Source organism: Lutra lutra, chromosome 2 (assembly GCF_902655055.1).
Source record: "Lutra lutra chromosome 2, mLutLut1.2, whole genome shotgun sequence".
Taxonomy (NCBI): domain Eukaryota; kingdom Metazoa; phylum Chordata; class Mammalia; order Carnivora; family Mustelidae; genus Lutra; species Lutra lutra.
Genome location: NC_062279.1, coordinates 32,101,977 through 32,128,369, shown reverse-complemented (window position 1 = coordinate 32,128,369; position 26,393 = coordinate 32,101,977). Strand labels below are relative to the sequence as shown.

The 26,393-nt window shown below is 35.7% G+C and overlaps 1 long non-coding RNA gene across 6 annotated transcripts in view; it reads right to left on the bottom strand.

The window, feature by feature from the left end:
* Positions 1–942: 942 nt before the first annotated feature.
* The window catches only part of LOC125092674 (uncharacterized), a 373,116-nt gene continuing 347,665 nt past the window's right edge, over positions 943–26,393 (bottom strand). For 5 of the 6 annotated variants that reach the window (XR_007125041.1, XR_007125036.1, XR_007125042.1 and 2 more), the window contains 2 exons: positions 2,679–2,831; positions 943–2,600 (listed from right to left, as the gene is read on the bottom strand). This is a non-coding gene — a long non-coding RNA (uncharacterized LOC125092674). The remainder of the gene's footprint in view (positions 2,601–2,678; positions 2,832–26,393) is intronic. The other variant, XR_007125039.1, reaches the window with a different exon arrangement.

Sequence of the window (26,393 nt, the reverse complement as noted above, 5' to 3'; positions counted from 1 at the left end):
CAGAGAGTGAAATGGCCATCCGAATCAAAATATGATGTGCCAAAAGGTCAAAATAGTAAAGTACACTAGTATATTTCATAGAATATATTAAGGCATTAAAATCCTAATATCCTGCCCTAGTGCCAGAATCTATAATGGGAAAAGAAAATGACAGTTTAGGAATTTGTCCTTGTGAAAACTGGAATGAATCCAAATGGGTAATGACTATTTCCCATTTTAATTATAGTGAAATGCTATTTCCTATATTCAAAAGTATATATCTGGTGTTACATTTTTAAAAAATATATGTGTTGGGGTTTGTTGACACATACAATCTCACCATTGAAGGTGAGAGAACTTGTCTCCTCTTTAGCTCCTGCCATATGGTGGATTATTTCTTATAGTTTCCCACATCTTTCTAATTTCATCTCACTCCTGGGGGGCGGGAATCTGTGTTTATCTGTATATCTGAAGACAGATATACAGAGATAGGTAGATCAATAACACCATTGACTTTCTTATTTATTTCCTTTGCTTTTTATATGTGATAAAAAACAAATTTTAACTTAATTTCACTAATGATACTCCAATACAACACCCTAAGGTCAGAATAATAGCTCAAGAATGTTGTTTTCATTATTTCTTCTTCTAATCTTGTGAGAACTGAAATCTCAGGATGTTTTTACCCAGAAATATTTTAACCAAAAAATGGTAGCAAGTGTTGAGCCAATTCTACAATAGTTTAAGGAAATTATCTTTCAACTAGATGTTATAAAATTAATTCAGGACAAAATTGCTATTGGATTCATGCTAAAATTTATATTGAATCAGATAAGTGTGGTAGCTAGATCTTTTGGTGTTTTTGTGTGATTCCTTCCCAACACTATATATATCATATATATATATATATATATGATATGAGAGGACATACATTTGTTTTATTTTTTTATAGAATCAAATATTTGCAAATCAAATTCCATTTGAAAAAGCAAAGAAAGACTAGGGAAAGAGATTCAAAATTATAATTAATAAAGGAAAAATACTAAGCTTTTCTTACCAAGACTCAAGTTCAATACTCTGTTTTAAATAATCTATAATTAAAAGATTACACGTAGTTTCAATTTTTAATTTTTTAAATTCCATCAACTTTGAAGCTACTCCAGGAAATACTAGCCTGAACCAATATTATTTTAAAGAACAGATAAATGATATTTATGCATGTGCCTGCAAAGAATAGAAGAAAAATAAGCATCTTTGGGTTATTGATATAATTAATATAGTCAAGATCATGAACTTCCTCTTTCATCCTATTTAAGCCTATTTTGATAAATTGCAAGCATTTGTGGTCACTAATGACAATATCAAATTACCCAGCTGGTGGAGTGGTCCCAACTTCTCTTCCTACTCTCCCTTGGATAGTTAATGAGCTCATTTTCCACTACCATCCTTGTTGCCGACCAGTGGCTCTCTTGCAAACTGTGCAAAGAGAAAGGTAAAAGAAAAAGTATTTTTCAGTTTTGTTACTTTCCCTATCACATAGAGAGTAATCTTCACAGAAACACTGTATGTGTCCACAATTAACCTGTCTTTGGAATGTGCATGTTAAATAACTTACTAGTGAAAAGACAGTGACCACAGCAAAAAAGAAAGAAGATGGAGGGTTGGGAGGAGGAGGAGAATCCCTTGAGGATAGGCCCACAATCCACATCACTGCAAGGGAATATAGAAGTTTAAAACAGCTGACCAATTCCTCCACAATGCCCTGAAAATAGGGTTCTCTTGGTTTATGGCATCACTTTATATAATTGACTTTGCACTGTGATGAAATAGGGTAATAGACATCTTTCAGATAACTGATGAATACTCCTTGATTACCACACTTTAAGAAAAGTCAGTCACTTGGCATGGAATCCTTAGAAAACTGTACTCAGTTTCCTATCCTTAAAACAAATTATTCAGTGAATAATGACTTTTCTTCGGAAACATCAAATGGTCACTGTGAATGTGGCATGCGATGAGGCAATACACTTTCTGAAACTGTTGGAGCAGAATACTATATTTTGATTTTCTCATGCCTGGGATATAGAGAGATACTCTCTTCTGTCTACACTCACTATAGGGGAAGTTCTTTTTCACCAAATGGGTAAATGTCCTCTCATCTTTTTTACTTCATAGGTCTTCTGTACTTCTTACCTCTGCCGGTGGTTGATGTAGCAATATGTGAAGAATTCCTGCACAGCCCTAACTCCCAGGTAAGTACATCATTCAATATCTCTAAAATATTTCCCTGAATATTTGTCCAATATTTATTTAGACATCAGGCTGAATAGTGCCATAGGGAAGGACAGAGAAAGGAGCTTATCTTTTCTGCTGCTTCCCTGACCTACTCAACTGCCCTTCAATTTTTGGATCTTATTAAGCAACCTTTGCTTTTTATTATAGAAAAGTGAGGTGATTGAAATGGCCAGATATCCATTATTTACATTTAACAATTGTGAGCAGGTTGCCATATCTGCATAATCTATTTTATTTTGCTGCTGTACTTTGAAGTAAATCACAGACAGGAGGCCACTTCTGTCCTCAGTATTTCAACATCATCTTCATAGAATAAGGAAATTCTCCTGTGTAAACACAAAATTGTTATTACATGTGAGATGATTAAAAATATTTTAAACAGTCATCTGACAGGGTGCACTTACCTAGACACAGCTTCTCTCAATGGTGGCTTAGACATGGATCATCTGTTATTACTCAAACCTGCATTTTGGAGTTCTCCTCTAACTCTGAGGCCAACTCCTGTGTCGCAAAGCTGTGCTCCCAAAGGCAAGGAGTGCTCCATCTGGGAAATGATCCTGGTGAGAGAGATCACCTCATTACATCACAAGCTCAATAATATTTTGGTATAGCCGTGGTCCCTGAGCATCCTCCTCTCTCTTTGTCATCCTAGGCCTTGTAGCTTTTCCAGGGGTGTCCTCCATTTTGTTTGGGGGCAAGGAATCACCAGAACTCAGGACCATAACCAGAGTTTAGGAGACTAAGAAATGAAACAGGAATAAAGACATATGTTGTGATCTAGCTCATAAAGTGGAAAGAAAGCTAAAACATTTAACATCTGTGCAAAGTCCTCCTGCACATGGAATTCTAAGCTTTATGAGTCAGCTGCTTAAATAAACCACAATATGAATCTTGGATCTTTGGTCACAATGAGCTTAACAGCCTCTGTTGCCTGAGAAGTTCACTCTGCTGTTCTTCCTCTCTGGCAGCAATTTTAATGTTTTTACTGGAGCTGAAGCCTCGCGCACCAAATGCTAACTATAGGCATTAAAGGTAGTCATGAATCAAGCCGAAGACAGAACTTATCTTCAGGGTTCTGTGCCCTGAGATGTGCAGCGGGAATGGAAATTGCAGGTATTATACACATTTATTCCTGAAGGGAATATGAATTTGGAAGGGCTGAAGCTGCCATCAAGACCCACAAGTAGAAGATAAGACGTCCTTTTTCATCTAGAGGACAAAAGCTGATGTTCACACTAAAGATTTCCAAGAAGTATGTTAATCAAAATAACTATAGCAATCTACACATTTGTGATGATGGTATTAAAGCCTATGTTTTACTGATGGCAAATAGGAGATATTTTTCCTTGGAAAATGAAATATTCCACAGTGGTGATGCTCTGTCTACGAAAGGTTCTCTATCTACTAAAGGTGATGCTTTATCTACTAAAGAAGCAGTGGAAAAGAAACTGTGGGAGAAGAAGGTGGTCCATTGAGGTGGCAGAATGTTGAATATAGTTTGCAACCTTTCTTAGAACAGAAGTCAGAATGAATGAATGACTATTATAATGAGAACGAGGTCCTTATAAACATTGTCCCATTGGGAAAGTCAAGATGAAAAGAATGTCATATATTATTGTGTGGAAATTCAAGCAGAATCAGCATTGCCCTGATTGCAATTAAAATCTAGTCTTGCAGCTTACTAATTGTGTAATATTGAGTAAATTACTAGAACTTTTTAAAATCTCAGCTTCATCATCTATAAAATGGAGTATCTACTAAAGAAATGGTTGTGAGGTTTCATTAAATAAATATAAGAAAGGATCTTTTACAATACATGTTAGCTGTTATCCATGTGGTTTCTTTTGGGAGATGGGGGTGGTTAGGTGTCAGTTTGATATTTTATCACTGTGACAGACATCGCTGAATGCCTTACTGGGGCAGCCAGGCTCCAAGATTACCCCTGTAATCCCTATCCCCTGGCATTCATGGCCTTGTATAGACACTTCACAATGAATGACACTGACCCACTTAACACTAGGATACAATAATAGTTGAAAGTGTATGACTTCCAAGGCTAGATAATCAAAGACATCATGGCTTCCTCCTTGCTCTCCCTTGGATCACTCTGGGGAAGTTCAAGTACCAAACCATAAGGACACCCACACCATTCTATGGAGAGAGCCACAGGGCAAGGAACTGAGGCCTCCTGTCAATAACCATGTAAGTAAGCCATCTTGGAAATTAATCCTTCAACCCCTGTCCATCCTTCAGATGACTGAACTCTAGGACAAATTCTTAAGTATAATTTCATGAAAGACTCTGGGCCAGAATCACATAGCTAAGCCATTCCTGAGTTCAGGACCCACAGAAATCCCAAGACAGTAAGTGCTTAGTACTTTAAATCACTATGTTAATTTGTTAAACACGAATAAATAATTAATATACCTCTCATCTTCTCTAGACTGAAAATGAGTAAGATCCATGTGATCTTGTTATAACATGACCAAAACTATGTATCAAGATGTTTTCAAGTTGGATGAGACCCAATTTCATTAAAGGGATTTGTTATTGCCTTTAATTATTAATTAAAGGCAAATACCTTTTAGGAATAAACTACCTAATTTAAAAAGATGATGCAGAGTAGGAAGATTGAGAACTAGAACAGGTCCCTTGAAAACAATTGAAGCTATAAAGGTAATGTAGAAAAAAATCTGAAGGACCACTGATAAGTAGGAGTACTAATGATAAGATTTCTTCATAGGAAGGCTTATGATAGTATATGTCAGCAGCCAGCCAAAATCATCTATTTAAGAAGATTTGGTGAAATAGTCTTTTGCAAAGAATAATCCAGGGTTTACATGTGCCTGGGTGGAGTGACAAGTCCTCATTGATTATCATTCCCTTTGGGATATATATTCCATGGTTCTGAAACTCGGCCTGGACTCCAGACACACTAGTGGGCTCAACCCATTACTGATACTGAATGAAGGCAGCCTGTGCATCCTTTGCAGAGCTCCTTCCTGATCTCATGACTCGTCAGGTCAAAGGTGAGAATTAACCCTCATTCTTTATCAGTTAACCAAGAAATTTGGAGACTCATGTGAGTTTAAGTGTATCAAGCACCAGTGAGTTGTATAGTATCGTCTTGAAGAGATTTTTTTTTTCAAGATTTTATCCATTCACTTGACAGAGATCACAAGTAGGCAGAGAGGCAGGCAGAGATAGAGAGGAGGAAGCAGGCTCCCTGCCGAGCAGAGAGCCTGATGCGGGGCTCGATCCGCGGGATCATGACCTGAGCCAAAAGCAGAGGCCCTAACCCACTGAGCCACCCAGGCGCCCCGAGATTTTTTTTTTTTAAAGACTTCATCTTGAGGGCAGTTCTAGGTTCACAGCAAAACTGAGAAGAAGGTACAGAGATTTCCTGTGCATCTCCTGCTTGCACACATGCACAGCATCTCCCATCACTAGCATCCTCCCTCGCCCCCATACAGTGGGACAACATTTGGTGTCATCATTGTTCCTTATTTTGGCCATTCTAAGAAATGATATCTCACTATTAATTTCTCATTTCATTTATAACAGATGATGTGGATTATCTTTTCATATGCTTATTTGCTATCTTCTGTGTATCTTCTTTGGAGAGGTGTTTGGTAAGACCTTTGTCCCATCTTTTAACTGGGTTGTTTGATTTCTTATTGAGTTTTAAGAGTTTTTTGTATATTTCCAATTATATTTCTTTATCAGGTATGTTTTTGGCAGATATCTTCTCCCAATATGTGGCTTGCATTTAATTTCTTGACATTATCTATTGTAAAGCAAATGTTTTCATCTTAATGAAATCCCTATTATCAATTATTTATTTCATAGATTATGTCTCTGATATTGTATCTAAAAACCATCATCTTACCCAAGATCGTCTCCATTTTCTTAAATGTTATCTTCTAGGAGATTTATAGTTTTGCATTTTATATTGAGGTCTATGATCCATTTTGAGTAAATTTTTGTGAAGAGTATAAGAACTGTATCTTATTCAATTTTTTTTTTTTGCATGTGGGTGTCCAGTTGTTCTAATACCATTTATTGAAGACACTATCTTTGCCCCATCGTCTTTACTCTTTTGTCAAAATTCAGTTGACTATTTTTATGTGGGTCTATTTCTGGGCTCTATTCTGTCCCATTCATCAATTTGTCTCTTCTTCTTTTGCCAATACTACCCTATTTTGTTTACTCAAATAATCTTATAGTAAGTCTTGAAGTCAAGTAGTGTTAGTCCTCCAACTTGTTCTTCAATGTCATGTTAGCTCTTCTGGTTCTTTTGCCTCTTCCTATCAAGTTTATGATCAGTTTGTCAATATCCATATAATATCATGCTGGAATTTTGATTGGGATTGAATGGAATCTATTTATCAAGTTAGAAAGAACTGACATCTTGAAAATATTAGGTTTTCTTATCCACAAATATACAATATCTTTCTTTACTTATTTCTTTGATTTCTTTCAACAGAGTTTTATAGTTTTGCTCAAATAGATTTTGTACATACACTGTGAGTTTTGTTTTTTTTTTTTTTTTACCTAGGTATTTCCTTTCTCAGCAGGGCAGGGATGGCAACATTTTTTATCTCAAATTCCATTTGTCATCACTGTTCTAGAAGAAGGCAATTGATTTTTGTACATTAACCTTGTATCCTACAACCTTGGTGTAATCACTTATTAGTTTCAGATGTTTTGGGGTCAATTCTTTCAGATTTTCTAAATAGATGATCATGTCATCTGTGAACAAAAAGAGTTTTAGTTATTCATTCTTCATCTGTAGGGTTTTTATTTCTTTTCCTTGTTTTTGCGCATTACCTAAACTTCCAACAATGTTGGAAAAGGAATAGGGAGAGGGAAAAACTTTGCCTTGTTTCTTATTGTAGTGGGAAAGTTTTGAGTTTTCACAATTAACTATGATGTTTAACTGTAGGCATTTTGTACATGTTCTTTATCAAGTTGAGGAAGTTTCCTCTCTTCCTAGTTTACTGGTAGTTTTATCGTGAATGAGTGTTAGATTTTGTCAAATGCTTTTTCTGTTTCTAAGATATAATCATATTTTTGTTCTTTAGCCTCTTGATATGATAGACTATATTAATTGGTTTTTGAGTATTGAGTCAGCCTAGTATACTACTGAAATAACTCCCACTTGGTTAGTGGTGGTAATTCTTCTTATACATATTTTATTTAATTTTTAAAATTTGGGGTGCCTGGGTGGCTCAGTGGGTTAAGCCTCTGCCTTCGGCTCAGGTCATGGTCTCAGGGTCCTGGGATCGAGCCCCGCATCCGGCTCTCTGCTTAGTGGGGAACCTGCTTCCCTCACCCCCACCTCTCTGCCTACTTATGACTTCTCCCTGTCCAATAAATAAATAAAATCTTAAAAAAAAATAAAATAAATAAAATTATGTTTAGGAATTTTGCATCTATATTCATGAGATATTCATTCATAGTTTTCCATTCTTAAAATTTATTTGTCAAGATTTGATGTTAAGGTAGTTCTGGTCTCATAGATTGAGTTAAGAAGTAGTCCCTCTTTAATCAATAAAATATATAGATAAATCTATAAAAAATACAATCTCTTTTTCTAGAAGAGATTATAAGGAATTGGTATCTCTTTCTTCTTTAAATGTTTTGTCAAATTAACCATCCAGGTATGGTCCTTTCTATTTTGGAAAGTTATTGATTATTCAATTTATTTAATAGATACAGGCCTATTTAGATTATCTACTTCTCTTTGAGTGAATTTTAGTAGATTATGTGTATCAAAGAAATTGATCCATTTCATCAAGGTTTTCAAATGTGTGAACATAGAGTTGTTCATTATATTTGTTTATTTCCCTTTTAATGGCCATGGGATCAGCAGTGAGAGCTTCTTTTTCATCTTTTTTTTTCCTTTTTGATATTAGTAATTTGTGTCTTGTTTCTTATTTTTTCCCTTTTTGATATTAATAATTTGTGTCTTGTTTCTTAGTTAACTTGGTGAGAGTTTTATCTATTTTACTGATTTTTTTTTCCAAAGGAACACATTGGTTATATTGATTTTCTCTTGATTTCCTGTTTCCAATTTCATTGATTATTGCTCAAATTTTATTATACCTTTTTTTCTGCTTACTTTGGATTTAAATTGTCTTCTTTTTCTAGTTTCATAAGATAGATAATTATTAGTTTTAAATACTTCTTTTTTTCTAATATATGTATTTAATGCTAAAAATTTCCCTCCAAAGAACTGCTTTTTTCTACAATCCACAAATGTTGGTAAGCTGTGCTTTAATTTTCATTTAGTTCAAAATACTTTTAAATTTCTCTTAGGATTTTGTCATTGACCCATGTGTTATTTAGAAGTGTGTTATTTAATCTCCAATTATTTTGAGGTTCTCCAGCTGTCTTTTTGCTATTGATATTTAGTTTAATATCATGTGGCCTATAAGTAAACCTTGTTTAATTTTTATTTGAAATTGGTTAAGACATATTTTGTGGTCTAGAATTGGCTGTTTATCTTGCTAAATGTTACATGTGAACTTAAGAAGAATGCATATTCTGCTGTTATTAGATGAGATAGTGTATAAATTTTAATTAGCTCCACCTGATTGGTGATGCTGTTCAGTTCAACTTTGTTCTTACTAATTTTCTGCCTGTTGGGCCAGTCAATAGATACAATAGAAGTTTGCTGAAGTCTCCAACTATAACAATGCATTCATCTGTTTCTCCTTGCTGTTCTATTAGTTTCTGCCTAAAATGTAGTGATGCTCTGTTATTCAGTACATACACATTAAGGATTGTTGTCTTCCTGAAGACATACTCCTTTTATCATTACTAATGGCCCTCTTCATTTCTTGTTATTTTCTTTTCTTTGAAGTTAGCTTACTCCGAAATTAATATAGCTATTCTGGCTTCCTTTTGATTAATATTTGCATGGTTTATCTCTCTTCATCTTTTTACTTTTAATCTCCTTGTCTTTATATTTAAAACGGATTTCTGTGAGACAATATATCTGGGTCTTTTTTCTTTTTAAATCAGGACTGAATCTCTTATTTACATTAAATGTAATTAATGATTTAGTTAGATTAATACCTATCATATTTATTATTGTTTCCTATATTTTGTCACTGCTCTTTGTAATTTTTTTGTCTTCACCCTTTCTGCCTTCTCTAGTTTATATTCAGAATTTTGTAAGATTCCATTTCCTCTCCCTCATCATATCAATTTTTACTTCACTTTTGCTATTTTTAGTTGCCCTATGGTTGCAATATGCACTTACAACTTATCCAAATTCACTTCAAATAGCACTGTACCACTTCACTGGTAGCAAAATGTCCTCATAAGAGAGTATTTGTAATTCCTTCCTTGCATCTCTTACAACATGTGACTTTCATTTCACTTATTTATAAGGTATAATTACTGCCTATATTGCTATTGTTAATTTCAAGAAACTTCTTTCTTAGCCAATTAAGAATAAGAAAAATTAACTTTATTTCACCTTCATTTATTCCTCTTAAGTGCTCTTTCTGTAGATGTTAGTACCTGACCTATATAATTTTCCTTATTTCTATAGAACTGCTTTTACCAATTCTTACAAGGAGGATTTCTTTCTGAAAAATTTCCTGAATTTTTATTTAATTGAGAAAGTTTTGGGATGCCTGGGTGGCTCTTGGTTAAGTGTCTGCCTTTGAGTCATGTCGTGATCTCAGGGTCCTAGGATCGAGGAAGGCGTCAGGCTCCTTACTCAGTGAGGAGTCTGCCTCTCCCTTTGCCTACCCCTCTTTGTTCTCACTTGCTCTCTCTCTCCCTCAAATAAACAAACAAAAATCTTTTAAAACTAGATGTTTAATAAATTTTTGTTTCTCCTTCACTTTTTTTTTTCACTCTTTTTTCCAGTATAATTAGCATAGAGTGTTACATTAGTTTCAGGTGTTGTACAATATAATGATTCAACATTTCCATACATTTTCCATACAGTGTTCATCAGGGTAAGTGTACTCTTAATCTGCTTCATCTATTTCACCCATCCCCCCACCCAGCTTCCTTCTTGCCACCACCAGCCTGTTCTCTATATTTAAGAACCTATTTTTTTATTTGTTTGTTCATTTGTTTCTTAAATTCCACATATGAGTGAAATCCTATGGTATTTATCTTGCTCTGACTGGTTTATTTCACTTAGCATTATATCCTCTGGGTCAACCATGTTGTTATAAATGGCAAGATTTCATTTTCTTTTATGGCTGAGTAATATCCCATTGTATTTATATACCACATCTTCTTTATCCATTCATCGATCAGTGGGCACTTGATCTTTTCATTTGTGTCATCTTCAATTTCTTTTGCCAATGTTTTATAGTGTTCAGAGCATCAAGGAGTTCCGCCTCCTTGGTTAAGTTTATTTCTAGGTATTTTATTATTTTTTGTGCAATCATAAATGTGATTGTTTTCTTAATTTCTCTTTCTGCTATTCCATTATTAGTGTACGGAAATGTGCCAGATTTCTGTATATTAATTTTGTCTCTTACAACTTTCATGAATTTTTTTTTGAAGATTTTATTTATTTATTTGACAGACAGAGATCACAAGTAGGCAGAGAGGCAGGCAGAGGTGGAGGTGGGTGGGGGGAAGCAGGCTCCCCGCTGAGTAGAGAGCCCGACTTGGGGCTCAATCCCAGGACTCTGGGATCATGACCTGAGCCGAAGGCAGAGGCTTTAACCCATTGAGCCACCCAGGTGCCCCCAAGTTTCATGAATTTATTTATTAGTTCCAATAGTTTTTTTGGTAAAGTCTTTAGATTTTTCTATATAGTATCTTGTCATCTGCAAATAGTGAAAATTTTACTTCTTCCAAATAGGTATCTATTTGGAAGCTTTTATTTCTTTTTTTGTCAGATTGCTATGGTTAGAACTTCCAGTATTATGTTGAATAGAAGTAGTGAGAGTGGACATTTTTGTCTTGTTCCTGATCTTAATGGAAAAGCTCTCAGTTTTTCACCATTGAGTATGATGTGAGCTATGGGTTTTTTTTATATATGGGATTTATTATGTTGAGGTTATGTTCCCTCTAAGCCTACCTTTTGGAGAGTTTTTACCATGAATGAATTTCACCTTTGTCAAATGTTTTTACTACATCTATTGAGATAACAATGTGGTTTTTACCCTTTCTCTTAATGTGATATATCATACTGATTCACTTGTGAATATTGAACCACCCTTGCATCCCAGGAATAAATCCCCCTTGATCATGGTTAACAGGTTTTGTTCATGTATTACTGAATTTGTTTTGTTAATATTTCATCAAGGAGTTTTGCATCTATGTTTATCAGAAAGTTGGTGTGTGGGTTTTTGTTTTTTTGTTTTTTGTTTTTTTGAAGTGTCTTTATCTAGTTTTGGTATCAGGGTAATGTTGGCTTGATAGAATGAATTTAGAAGCTTTTCTTCCTCTTATGTTTTTTGAGTTAGTTTGAGAAGAATATATATTAACTCTTCTTTAAATACTTTGTAGAATTCACCTATGAAACTACCTGTTCCTGGACTTTTTTTGTTGGGAGGTGTTTTTTTGTTTGTTTGTTTTTTACCAATTCAATTTTATTGCTTATAATGTTCAAATCTTCTTTTTCTTCCTGATTCAGTTTTGGAAGATAATATATTTGTAGAAAATCATTCATTTCTTCTGGGTTATCCAGTTGGACAGCATATAGTTTTTCATAGTATTCTCTTATAATCCTTTGTATTTCTTTTTTTTTTAAATTTTTTTATTTTTTTCAGCATAACAGTATTCATTATTTTTGCACCACACCCAGTGCTCCATGCAATCCGTGCCCTTTACTATCCTTTGTATTTCTGTAGTGTTGGCTGTTATTTCTCCTCCTTCATTTCCAATTTTATTTATTTGAGTCCTCTTCTTTTTCTTGATGAGTCTGGCTAAAGGTTTATCAATTTTGTTGAACTTTTCAGTGACACAGCTCCTGGTTTCATTGATCTGTTACATACCTTTTCTAGTCTCTATTTTATTTATTCCTGCTCTAATCTTTATTTTCTTCCTTCTACTGGCTTTGGGATGTTCTTCTTTTTCTAGTTCCTTTAGATGCCAGGTTAAGTCCTTTATTTGAAATTTTACTTGCTTCTTGAGGTAGGCATGGATTGCTATAATCTTCCCTCTAAAAAAGCTTCTGCTGTACCTCAAAGATTTTGGACAGTTGTACTTTCATTTTCATTTGTCTCCATGTATTTTTGACTTTTTCTTTGACTTCATGGTTGGCCCATTCATGGTTTAATAGTCCATTATTTAGCATTCCATATTGTATAATGTGATGTCAATTTTTGTGAATTTATTGAGAATTGTTTCATGGCCTAACAGGTGATCTCTTCTGGAGAATGTTCCCCATGTCCTTGAAAAGAATATACATTCTGCTGGTTTTGGTTGGAATGTTCTAAAAATATGTTAGGTCCATCTGGTCCAATATGTCATTGAAAGCCCCTGTTTTATTGTTGATTTTCTGTCTGGGTGATCTATCTATAGATGTGAGGTGTTAAATTCCCCTACTATTGTATCGCTGTCAATTTCTCCCTTTATGTTTGTTAAGAGTTGCATTATGTATTTAGGTGCTCCAATGTTGGGTGCATAAATACATATAATTGTTATGTCTTCTTGTTGGAGTGTTCTCTTCATCACCTTTGATGAAGGGACATCACCTTTGTCCCTTGCATTAGCATTTGTTTTAAAGTCTATTTTATCCAATATTAGTATTGCTATCCAGGCTTCCTTTTCACTTTCAGCTGCATGTAAATGTTTTTCCATCCCTTCACTATCAATCTGCATGCATCTTTAGGTCTGAAATGAGTCTCTTGTGCAGGACAGCATATAGATGGGTCTTATTTTTTTTATTCATTCTGTCACAGTAGTTATTCTGATTGGAGCACCTATTCCATTTACATTCAAAGTAATTATTGATAGGTATTATGCACTGCCATTTTATTACTTATGTTACGGTTTGTTTGTTTTTAATTCTTCCCTGTTCCTTTCTTCTTGTGCTCTCTTCTCTTGTGGTTTGATGGCTTTCTTTATCAATATGCTTGGATTCCTTTCTCATTATGTTTTGCATATCGATTACAAGTTTTTGATTTGTAGTTGCCATTAGGCTCATATATAACACCATATGCATAGAGCAGCCTATATTAAGTTGGTTGCTTAAGTTTGAACACAGTCTAAAAGTACTAAAATCTGACCCACCCCCACAACCTACATTTTATGTCTTACTTTGCTTCCTTCTATTTTGTGAATTCCTGGATTGATTTTTTTAAATAGATATAATTGATTTTACTGCTTATGTGCTTCAAACTCCATACTGGTTTTGTAAGTGATTAATATGTTATTTTCTTTTTATTAACATATAATGTATTATTTGTTTCAGGGGTACAGGTTCTGTGATTCATCAGTCTTACATAATTCACAGCACTCACCATACCACATACCCTCCCCATTGTCTATCACCCAGCCACCCCATCTGTCCCACACCCCCTCCACTCCAGCAACACTCAGTATGTTTCCTGAGATTAAGAGTCTCTTATGGTTTGTCCCCTTCTCTGGTTTTGTCTTGTTTCATTTTTCCCCTCCCTTCCCCTATTATCTCCTGTCTTATTTCCCAAATTCCCCATATCAGTGAAATTATGAAGTAATTGTCTTTATCTGACTGACTTATTTCACTTAGCATAATACTCTAGTTCCAACCACATCATTGCACATGGCAAGATTTCATTTTTTTGATGGCTGCATAATTTTCCATTGTATATATTTACCACATCTTCTTTATCCATTCATCAGTTGATGGATATCGAGGCTGTTTCCATAGTTTGGCTATTTTGGACATTGCTGCTATAAACATTGAGGTGTAGGTGCCCCTTTGGATAACTATGTTTATATCTTTGTGGTAAATACCCAGTAGTACAATTGCTGGGTCATAGGATAGCTCTATTTTCAACTTTTTGAGGAACCTCTTTTGGTTTTGTTGACTATTTCCTTTGCTGTACAAAGGCTTTTGTCTTGATGAAGTTCTAGCAGTTCATTTTCCCCCTTGCTTCCCTTGCCTTTGGCAATGTGTCTAGGAAGAAGTTGCTGCAGCTGAGGTCAAAGAGTTTGTTGCCCATGTTCTCCTCAAGGATTTTGTTGTATTCCTTTCTCACATTAGGTCTTTCATCCATTTTGAGTCCAAGACACATGGAATCAGATTGGATAAAAAAACCAAGACCCACTGATATGCTGTCTGCAAGAGACTCATTTTAGACCCAAAGACACCTCCAGATTTAAAGTGATGTGGTAGAAAACCATTTACCATGCTAATGGACATCCAAAGAAAGCTGGGGTGGCAATTCTTATATCAGACAAATTAACTTTTGAATCAGAGACTATAATAAGAGATAAGGAAGGACACTATATCATACTTAAAGGGTCTATCCAACAAGAAGATCTAACAGTTGTAAATATGTATGACCTTAACATGGGAGCAGCCAATTCTAGAAGCCAATTAATTAAAAAAATCAAAGAAACACATAGACAATAATACAATAATAGTAGGAGAATTTAACAACCCCCCCTCACTGAAATGGACAGATCATCTAAGCAAAAGATCAACAAGGATATAAGGGCTTTAAATGACTCATGGGACCAAATGGACATCACAGATATATTCAGAACAGTCCATCCCAAAGCAACAGAATACATATTCGTCTCTAGTGAGATAAATGACAACAAAGAAATACAATTATTAGAACATATTATGAGCAACTACATGTCAACAAATTAGACAATCAGGAAGACATGTATGCATTCCTAGAGACTATAAACTGCCAAACTGAACCAGGAAGAAATAAAAACCTGAACAAATCCATGATGAGCAAGGAAACTGAAGCAGTAATCAAAGTTTCCCAACAAACAAGAGTCCAGGGCCAAATGGCTTCCCAGGGGAATTCTATCAAATATTTAAGAAGAATTAATTCTATTCTCCTAAAACTGTTCCAAAAAAACAGAAATGGAAGGAAAACTTCCAAACTCATTTTATGAGGCCAACATTACCTTGATCCCAAAACCAGACAAAGACCCCACCAAAAAGAAGAATTACAGACCAATATCCCTGATGAACATAGATGTAAAAATTCTCACCAAAATACTAGCTAATAGGACCCAACAGTACATTAAAACGATTATTCACCATGACCAAGTGCTTGTATTCCTGGGCTGCAAGGTTGGTTCAACATCTACAAATCAATCAATGTGATAAAATACCTTAATAAAAGAAAGAACAAGAAAAATATGATACTCTCAACAGATGCAGAAAATACATTTGACAAAGTACAGCATCCTTTCTTGATTAAAACTCTTCACAATGTAAGGATAGAGGGTACATACATCAATATCATAAAAGCCATCTATGAAAAACCCATGGGGAATATCATTCTCAATGGGGAACAACTGAGAGCTTGTCTCATACAATCAGGAAGAGGGCAGGGCTGTCCATGATCACCACTGCTATTCAACATAGTTCTAGAACTCCTAGCCTCAGCAATCAGAAAACAGAAAGAAATAAAAGGCATCCAAATTGGCAAAGAAATCAAACTCTCACTCTTTGCAGATGATATGATAGTTCATGTGGAAAACCCAAAAGACTCCATCCCAAAACTGCTAGAACTTATACAGGAATTCAGTAAAGTGTCAGGGTATAAAATCAATGCACAGAAATCAGTTGCATTTCTATAAACCAACAACAAGACAGAAGAAAGAGAACTTAAGGAGTTGATCCCATTTACAACTGCACCCAAAACTGTAAGATATCTAGGAATAATCTAATCAAAGAGGCAAAGAATCTATATTCAGAAACCATAGAATACTCATGAAAGAAATTGAGGAAGACACAAAGAAATGGAAAAACGTTCCAATTCACTACTCTTATTATGTTTGTATTAACCTGTGAATTTTTTTTTCTCATAATTTTCTTACTCCTGATTATGGCCTGTTATTTTTACTCAAAGAATTTCCTTTAATATTTCTTGTAAGTCTGGTTTGGTGGTTAAGAACTCCTCTAACTTGCGTTTGTTGGGGAAGGTCTTTATCTCTCCTTCTATTCTCAATGATATCCTTGCTGGGTAGAGTATTCTCGGTTGCAGGATTTTTACCATTTCAGCACTTTAAATATAACATGCCACTCTCTTCTGTCCTGTGAAGTTTCTGCTAAGAAATCACCTGATAGCCTTCTGGGGTTTCCCTTGTATGTAACTGTTCTTTTCTCTTGCTACTTTTACAATTCTCTTTTTATCACTACTTTTGCCATTTTAATTATTATATTTCTTGGTGTGGACCTCCTTGGGTTGATTTTGTTGGGAGGTTTTGTGTGCATTATGGATCTGAGTGTCTGTTTCCTTCCCCAGATTAGGGAGGTCTTCAGCTATTATTTCTTCAAATACATTTTCTACTCCCTTTTCTCTTTCCTTGCCTTCTGAGATCTCTAAATGCAAATGTTATAATGCTGATGATGTCACTACGTTTTCTTAATCTATTCTCATTTATTATTATTATTTTTTCTTTATTCTGTAGTGTGTTTGTTTTCCATTACTCTGTCTTCCAGATCACTGATCCATTCTTTTGTCTCCTGAAATCTACTAATAATTACCTTAGTGGATTTTTAATTTCATTTATCATGTTCTTCACTTCTGACAGGTTCTTTTTTATATTTTCTATCTCTTTGTGGAATGTCTCACTGAGATTCTCCACACTTTTCTCAAGTCCAGTGAGTGCCATTATAACCATTACTTTGAATTCTTTATCAGGTATATTGCTTATCTCTGTTTCATTTAGCTCTTTTGCTATTGTTTTGTCCTATTCTTTCATTTGGGACATATTCCCCTGTATCCTCGTTTTGTCTAATTCTCTGTGTTTGTTTCTATGTGTTTGGAAAGTTGGTTATATCTCCTGATCTTGAAAGTATTGAAGAAGAGGTCCTGCACAATGACCATGTTCACCAGAACCAGGTGCTTGAGGCACATCTCCCATATGGGTCTCATGCACTGTACTGTTGTGTCTGAGTTATGTTTGCCTTCACTCTAGTTGACTGCAATGGTTCATTTTACCTGTTATGAACCAGGTTTGGTCCCTGTGCTCTTAAAAGGCCAGACTAAGACTGGTGTGGGCTTATAGTTGGGCAGTGTCAGCAGTCAGACCAGAGGCTTGTCCTTAGCCCACAAGCAAGCATTACAGTTGTTCCAAACTTCAGGACACTCTCTTTGCCTTGTTCCCTGAGAAGATTTTGTTGGTGGACAGGGCCAACAGTCAGGCCAGATATCTGTTGGGGTTGGATACACATTGATCAACAAGTCATTCTCTCTACATTGCCAGTTATAAAGTTCAGTTGCTGGGGCTGCAGTCAAACTTGTGTGTGTTTGTATTTCTCTGTCCCCAAGGCAGAGGTGCAGGTCCCTACCAGGCCTTCTCACAGAATGAAATAGGACAAGAGTTGCTCTGGAGGGACTCCTATCGTGTGGAGTGGATTGGATGGGGCAGAACCATAGGAAAATGAAGGGAGAGATGTGTGGTATTAGCAAAATAAGTGAAGCATATTCTTGCTGTTTCCCACAGATGTCTGGCTATGTAGGGTTGTGGGGGGTGAGAGAAATGGGGCCTGCCTACTATTTTATTGGGGAAATCTTCTAAAGGTCCCTGCCCCTCCAGCACATGTTCTGAGATTAATAAATAAGTATCCTTCCTATATATACCCCAGGCACTCTTCAAGCTACAGTTTCCACATAGTATCTCAGTGGGACTCTTTATGCTGGCTCTTTAAAGATGGGAACACAGTTTCCTACTGTTCTCTAGCTCTTCCAGAGACAAGCCTGCTAATTTTTCAAATACCCAGAGTTATGCCCCACTGGTTGTTAAAAAAATAAATAAATAAATAAAAATAAAACAAAAGAAACAAACAAACAAAAAAACAAATCCAGAATTAAGCCCTATTGGTTTTCGCAGACAAATATTTGAAGATTCATCTTCTCAGTACAGGTCACTCATGTCTGGGGTATCTGCTGTGGGTCTGATCCTCCCTCCCTTGTGCCAAAATGTCCCTCCTGTTTGGTTAGTCTTGCCTGGAGTTTTGTTCCTGATGACATCTCTGCCTCTCTTACTTTTTTCAATGTGTCTTCTTCTTTATTATTAACTGTGGAAAGACTGTTCTGCCAGTCTTTGGGTCATTTTCTGGGTTGGATGCACAGATGTGTCTACAATCTAGATGTGTCCTGGACAAGGTGAACTTATGATCTTCCTACTCGCCATCATCCTAGAATTGCCCACTTTTTAAAATTGAAGTATGGCTGACACACAGTGTTACATTAGTTTCAGGGGTACAATGTAGTGATTCAACAGCTATACATTATACCATACCCACAAGTGTGGCTACCATCTGTAACCATAGAACACTATTACAATACCACTGACTGTATTCTCTATGCTGTAACCTTTTGTCTCTGTGGCTTATTCATTCCATTTCCTTCATTTAGGAAGTATAATTTCGCTGGATGCAAAATTGTAGACATTCTAGAATTGCTTGTAAATATTTTTTTGTTTTTTTCATTTCAAAATTTTCAGCATCTCATTCTACTATCTTCTTATGAGCATCATTTATGAGATATTTGATTTAATTCTTATACATGTTCTTCCATAGTTAAGACATTCACTCTCTTCTTCCTCCCAGACCTTCTATCTTCTTTCAAGATTTTCTCATGTCTTTGACAATCTGAATTTGAGTATGATTCACATTTTTTTTTTGTATTTATCATGCTTGGTGTTATCTCAGCTTCCTGGATTTATGGTGTTTTTTTTTTTAATCTTTCATTACTTTTGAAAAATTTTCAGTTGTTACCATCAAAAATATTTCTTTTGTTTCTTTGTCTCTCTCTTTTTCTTCTAATATTTTCATTACATATATATTACACCTTTTATAATTGTTCCATAGTTCTTAGATGTTCTATTATTTTAAATTATTTTACTCTTAAATTTTGGAAATTTCATTGATATTTCTTCAAGCTCACTGGTTCTTTCATTGGCCATATTCAGCACATTGATGAGCTCATCAAAGACATTCTTCATTTCTGTTATAATCATTTTGATTTTTGGTATATTTTTAAAATTCTTTCTTAGAGTTTCTATCTCTCTACTTACATTACTCATTTGTTCTTGCATGTTGTCTGCTTTTTTCAAATAGAGCTCTTAGAATATTAATCACAGTTAATTTACATTCTTGGTTTGATCATTATAAAATGTTTGCCATGTATGAGTCTAGTTTTGATATTATTTCTGTGTCAACAAACTATTTTTTGTCTTTTAGTATTCTTCTTTTTATATGGAAAGCTGAAAATAATGTATCGGGTAAAAAGGACTGACGTAAATAGACCTTTGGTTTGAGGCTTTTTGTTTGTTTTCCTGGCTATGATTTAGGCTGTGCTTACTGTTGGCTGTAGCTCTATGTCAGAAAAACTAAAAGTTCCCCTGGAGTTCTTGTTTTCACCTTCCCTGTTGTCTTTCAGTTTCCTTAGATGTTTCTTCTTAAATAAGATCTGAGATGGGCAGTTTTTTTCAGTTGCACTCATCTCTTGTTATACAGGAACCCTACAGATGTGGTAATAAGCTATACAAGGAAGGGAAGCATTCTGTTGCCATATTATTAGGTCTCATCTTGATACTTTTGTGAGCTTTTTGTATCTCTGGGTACAAGTACTGGGCACAAAGTTCACAAGTACATTTCAGTCTTTTTTTTTTTTCTCCCATTACTTGAGACAGGAAGTCTAGAGAGGGTCTAGAGTTAGGAATTTACTTTCTCTCACATGGAAGCTGGAGTGAGCTACAATTGGGTATTTCTCTTCCTCCTAGTTTGTTAAGCTCCGGTCAGCCCCACTGGATCATTAGGCTCTGAAAAATACTTTCTTTCAAAGGTAGTCTTCATTAAGAAAGAAAATGTTTGGGCACATTTCAAAATGGCTACCTTTTCCTTCCCTGTGCCAGAAGCACAAGCGAGATTTCTCTCCAATACTCCCTGTCAGACCCTGGAAGAGCTCTTAGAAGTCAAACTCATGCAAGTCTGGGGGTCCTGTTAAGACAGGCCCTCTGTGGAAATTTTTTACTCTTGAGTCTGTCCACAGTGAGCCTCAAACACATCATCAATTACAGTTAAGATTTCCTGCCCCAGTACAGTTGTTCTAGTGTTTTCTTTTTTGCTCCAATCAACTGTGACTCTCTGTTTCCACTATTTGTCTCTTCAATTTTGGAAGCAGCAGTTACCCTATAATATCAATTATGAGAAGAGTTGATTAGTTTCAGTTTGTTCAAGACTTTTTTGTTTAATGAGAGTGATGCCTTTTAAGCTCCTTACATGGTAGAGTGGAAGCCCAAGGTCCTGAGTAGTTTTGAATTGAACAATGAAGGAGGTAGCACATCCAGAAGAGACTTCACAAGCAGAACTGCTAGTTCTAGCTACTTTCTACACTTGGGCCATAACTAGTATTCTCTACTTCTAAGACATTAAAATCTCTTAAAAATTGGGACGCCTGGGTGGCTCAGTTGGTTGGACGACTGCCTTCGGCTCAGGTCATGATCTCGGAGTTCCGGGATCGAGTCCCGCATCGGGCTCCCAGCTCCATGGGGAGTCTGCTTCTCCCTCTGACCTTCTCACTCATGCTCCCTCTCACTGTCTCTCTCTCAAATAAATAAATAAAAATCTTTAAAAAAAATAAAAAAATAAAACCTCTTAAAAATTATTTAGTAAGAAAGATAGATTTCAGGGTACATAAAAACCAAATGCCTAATAACTGAGGATTATAAATATCTTACAAAATCTTTACTCTGAAACTAGGTGAAGAAGAGGATATGCACCAAAGACTGGACTTTGCCAAGATAAAAATATCTAAGGGGCACCTGGGTGGCTCAGTGGGTTAAGCCTCTGCCTTCGGCTCAGGTTGTGATCCCAGGGTTCTGGGATCAAGCCCCACATCAGGCTATCTGCTCAGTGAGAAGCCTGCTTCTCCCTCTCTCTCTGCCTGCCTCTCTGCCTACTTGTGATCTCTCTCTGTCAAATAAGTAAATAAAATCTTAAAAAAAAAGATATAAATATCTAAGAGTGAGCACTAACTTTTGAGTTATCCTAGAGTCATGCCAAAGGGAAATCATTACCCAGTCACCAATGGGTAGAGAAAACGTATAGAAACTGTGCCAAGAAATGAAAACAAGAGTTCTGTGCTGTATAGAGTTGTCCAAGAGTCTACTGACCTAGCAGAGGAGAAGAATGAATTGAGGGTTAGAAAAGGAGTGGCCAAAGTCAATTCCAGTAGAGAAGGACACCAAGGAAGTTCCACCAGAAATTCCATAAACATAGCCTGTAGGTTTCAATGTCCCTCTTATGTCCTCATTGGTCTCTTTCAAAGGACCATGTTTATATCCACTAAGGAACGGTTGTCAATGTCCTATGTCATGTTTTTCAAGAAGTCAGAAAAGCTGTTTACCCACCCATTTCAAAATATTCTCTACTCTAATGCAATGGAGTTTGAAATCCTACGTCTATTAAAGAATTCTTAAGGTTTCCTCTTTCTGTGATACTGTTTAAAAACATTAATAGTTCTGAGAGGACAAAAAGACTTATTTCACCAGTATTTTTATCATTTGTTTACTAATGCTGCACTCTTCACAACAGGAACTAGATTCTCAAAATTGGGTACTCAGAGAGAGAAATAGAGAAGGAGGAAAGAGTTTTGAAAGCCAATGATGCTTTCAAGAAGGGGAGGTTGTAAGGGAATTTGATTTTTTTGCACATTTCCACACATATGTGTAAATGTATATGCCTACATACACACAACTGAGAAATTGTCACACCAGCCTCAAAATCTCATGTTGCTTTATTTGAACATTTTGTATAATACTTATTACTTACAAATACCTATTTCATATGATGTCTGTGTTTTATTATCCCGAACAGACCTTAAATTCCTTGAGATGAAATGTTGGGCTTCATAGAATTATGATTGAATGAAACAATCCATTAGCCACTTATATAGGCATTTTTTTATATGCAAGATGTACAAAGTACAAGATCTAATATATCAAGGTGGCTATTAATATTTCATGGTAACAATTCATTCACAGATGATTGCTGTAAGAACTAAACCCTTTCATACACAGAAGACTTAGTACTACATTCAGAAATGCAACCAAAAGGAAGCAGACCTGAGGACCATACGTGTATCATAAATTGGAAAATGCCCTTGGAAATTAGTTTTAGTCCCCTTCAGGTACTTACTCAAAGGCAAGTTCAGTGCAAGAAGAAAGGAGTTAAAGATTCTCTTCAGTGCATTTGGTAAATCTACCAGGTCTCTCGCTTGTAATGAATTATATATGCATTACTTCGTTACTGGAGTCAACTGAAATTAGAGACTGGATGGTTCTTGGAACTTTAGAGATTCAAAGCAATTTGTCTATTAACTTGTTGCTGACTTATAAGGAGAATATCATCTCAATTTTATCAATCCAGTTTCAACTAAACACAAGCCAATAAATTAATAGTCCTGAAGGTTTAAATATATGCTTTATATGCCAATATTGTTTGGTATCTTTGCAGTTTTATGTTCATAATCACAGTTATATGAGAAAACCCTATCTTTAAATAATTATGATGTTAATGAAGTTGCCATTATAACATCATAATATACTGTAATATACTTGCTCCTTGTCTCTTCTCTCTTTCCCCCATACCTTCTTGTTTCTTTCTCTTTATTTAGCATATTCAGGTTTATTATATTTAAATATGATAATAGACCAGTCTATGATTAGGAGTATTATGATTCAAGACCAATTTTGCATCAGTTCCCAAACCACAGTAAAGAAATAGATGGGTAAATCAGTAGGTAGATAAATGTATATAGATAGACAAAAACAAAACAAATATCTCCATCTTTACCTCACAATGCAGAACATTTGGACAACAAGACACTACTATCTCCTCACACAAATGAAAACCAAAAGGAAGGAGAAAATATCTCGCAGCCTCTATCTCCAGACTGGCTGGTTTAAACCAGTACTCCTTGGGTCTAACAATATTGACTAATATTACTGTTACACAGCACCATTACATCAGTGTCTCCCAAATCTGACTGAATTACAGATAAATCCTGGTTATTTGTTAAAAAACATGAATTCTGGTCACCAAACAGAATGTTCTAAAACAGAATTTCTCAGGGTAAATATTATCTGTATGTTTGAGAGAAACCCTACATCATTCCTATTATCAGAAAAGATTGGGAAAAGTTGATTGTTTCATTTTATTTAAGATTTACCTGAACAACTACCTGAAGTGAGAGTTAGGAGGTGGAAAACATCTGAATTATTACAAATGAGAAAACGCACACGTAGAGACATTAAATGCTTGGTGAAGTTCACACAGCTTAAAAAAAAGGAGGCAGGGCTAGCTCTTAACTCCATATAATCTGGCATATATATATATATATATATATATATATATATATATATATATTTAAACTAATAGTACTCCAGATTCTTGGTTATTTCCCTACTCTGCTGGCCAGATGGTTGTTATTTAAGACAAAGGTTCTGGATAGAAATAAGTAAGTAAGAAATAGAATAACCTGCAAAGTAAGAAATAACCCTTAATTCAATGAGTATCTCTGCTACATACGAGTATCTCCATTGCTTACACAGATTTCTCGATCCTTCTGGCTCTCTGAAGCATTCCTTTGCAATCTCCTGCTGTCACTACCCTGCCTTCTTTTTGAAGGATCCAGACTCAATATTATTCTTTCCTGCCCAGTCTCCTCTTTCCCAAATACCCATCCATCCAGGAACAATGGTCAATGTCTTTAGATAGAAAGCCAATAATCCAAGGCTGAAATATAGGATGTAAAAATATGTGACTATTTAATGGAGCTAGAACTAGAAAACTGGACTCTCTGTGGCCCAAGGCAAAGCATTTCACTTCTTTGTGTCTTGCATGTGAATTATTTTAATCCGACCAGACATTTTAGAGATAGAAGAATGTAGACCATCTAATCAAGTCTCTTATATTAGACGAAGGGAAATTAAGATGTTAAAAGTTAATTTAGTAATTCACATGAAATTACAAAACTTAAAAGTGTAAAGTAATATGTTTGAAGATATAATGCCTTTGTCTCTTGCCTAAGCCGGATTCCTCTTTTTCTAAGCCCATGCAAATCGGGAAATAACTCATTCTCTCTTTTGTGTTAACTTCACCATACCGAACTTTGCACTGAGTGCTTTATATAAATTATATTTTACTAAACCTCAAAACAACCTTTCAAACTAAATATTGCAATCTCCAACTGATTTATGAGGAAACTGACTCACACATTAAAAGCCTATTACTTTCATCAAAATCAAAAGCTTCGGGACGCCTGGGTGGCTCAGTTGGTTGGACGACTGCCTTCAGCTCGGGTCATGATCCCGGAGTCCCGGGATCGAGTCCCTCATTGGGCTCCCAGTTCCATGGGGAGTCTGCTTCTCCCTCTGACCTTCTCCTCGCTCATGCTCTCTCTCACTGTGTCTCTCTCTCAAATAAATAAATAAAATCTTTAAAAAAAAATCAAAAGCTTCTGCACAGCAAAGGAAATAGTCAAGAAAACAAAGAGGCAACCCACGGAATGGGAGAAGATATTTGCAAATGACAGTACAGACAAAAAGTTGATATCCAGGATCTATAAAGAACTCCTCAAACTCAACACACACAAAACATACAATCATATCAAAAAATGGGCAGAAGATATGAACAGACAGTTCTCCAATGAAGACATACAAATGGCTATCAGACACGTGAAAAAATGTTCATCATCACTAGCCATCAGGGAGATTCAAATTAAAACCACATTGAGATATCACCTTACACCAGTTAGAATGGCCAAAATTAGCAAGACAGGAAACAACATGTGTTGGAGGGGATGTGGAGAAAGGGGAACCCTCTTACACTGTTGGTGGGAATGCAAGTTGGTGCAGCCACTTTGGAGAACATTGTGGAGATGCCTCAAGAAATTAAAAATAGAGCTTCCCTATGACCCTGCAATTGCACTACTGGGTATTTACCCCAAAGATACAGATGGAGTGAAAAGAAGGGCCATCTGTACCCCAATGTTTATTGCAGCAATGGCCACAGTCTCCACTGTGGAAAGAACCAAGATGCCCTTCAGTGGACGAATGGATAAGGAAGATGTGGTCCATATACACTATGGAGTATTATGCCTCAGAAAGGATGAATACCCAACTTTTGTAGCAACATGGATGGGACTGGAAGAGATTGTGCTGAGTGAAATAAGTCAAGCAGAGAGAGTCAATTATCATATGGTTTCACTTATTTGTGGAGCATAACAAATAGCATGAAGGACAAGGGGAGATGGAGAGGAGAAGGGAGTTGAGGGAAATTGGAAGGGGAGGTGAACCATGAGAGACTATGGACTCTGAAAAACAATCTGAGGGTTTTGAAGTGGCGGGGGGTGGGAGGTTGGGGGAACCAGGTGGTGGGTATTGGAGAGGGCACGTATTGCATGGAGCACTGGGTGTGGTGCAAAAACAATGAATACTGTTATGCTGAAAATAAATTTAAAAAATTTTAAAAAAGGCCTATTTATTTTTGCAAAAACAAAAATATGGTTCACATTGTTTTTTTTTTAATTCAAAAATATTATCACTTAGCCCCTTCTCATGTAGTTGTCACCTAACAAGCTCTACTTTTCAAAATGCATAAATCCTTCTAAAAAACAACTGGAAACAAATAAATAGAAAAGAGAGTGCATTTATGTATGAAGCTAAGAAGTAGAGCTAATAGGGAAGGTAATAGATAAAGGGATAGTCATATACAGATATAGTTGAATGGGCCAGAACAATGACCACAATCAACATAGTGAAATTTAGGGCCTTAGAGGTTACATTAAGAGCTTATCCTAGGCATAATGAAAAACCATTGCAGGATTTTATACTAGGGACATGCATTGATTTACTTTTGAGAATATTGCTGTGTCTGTTTTGTGGAGAAAGGCCTATGGACAGATGAGAGAGGAAACAGGGAAATATCTAAGCAAGCTTTT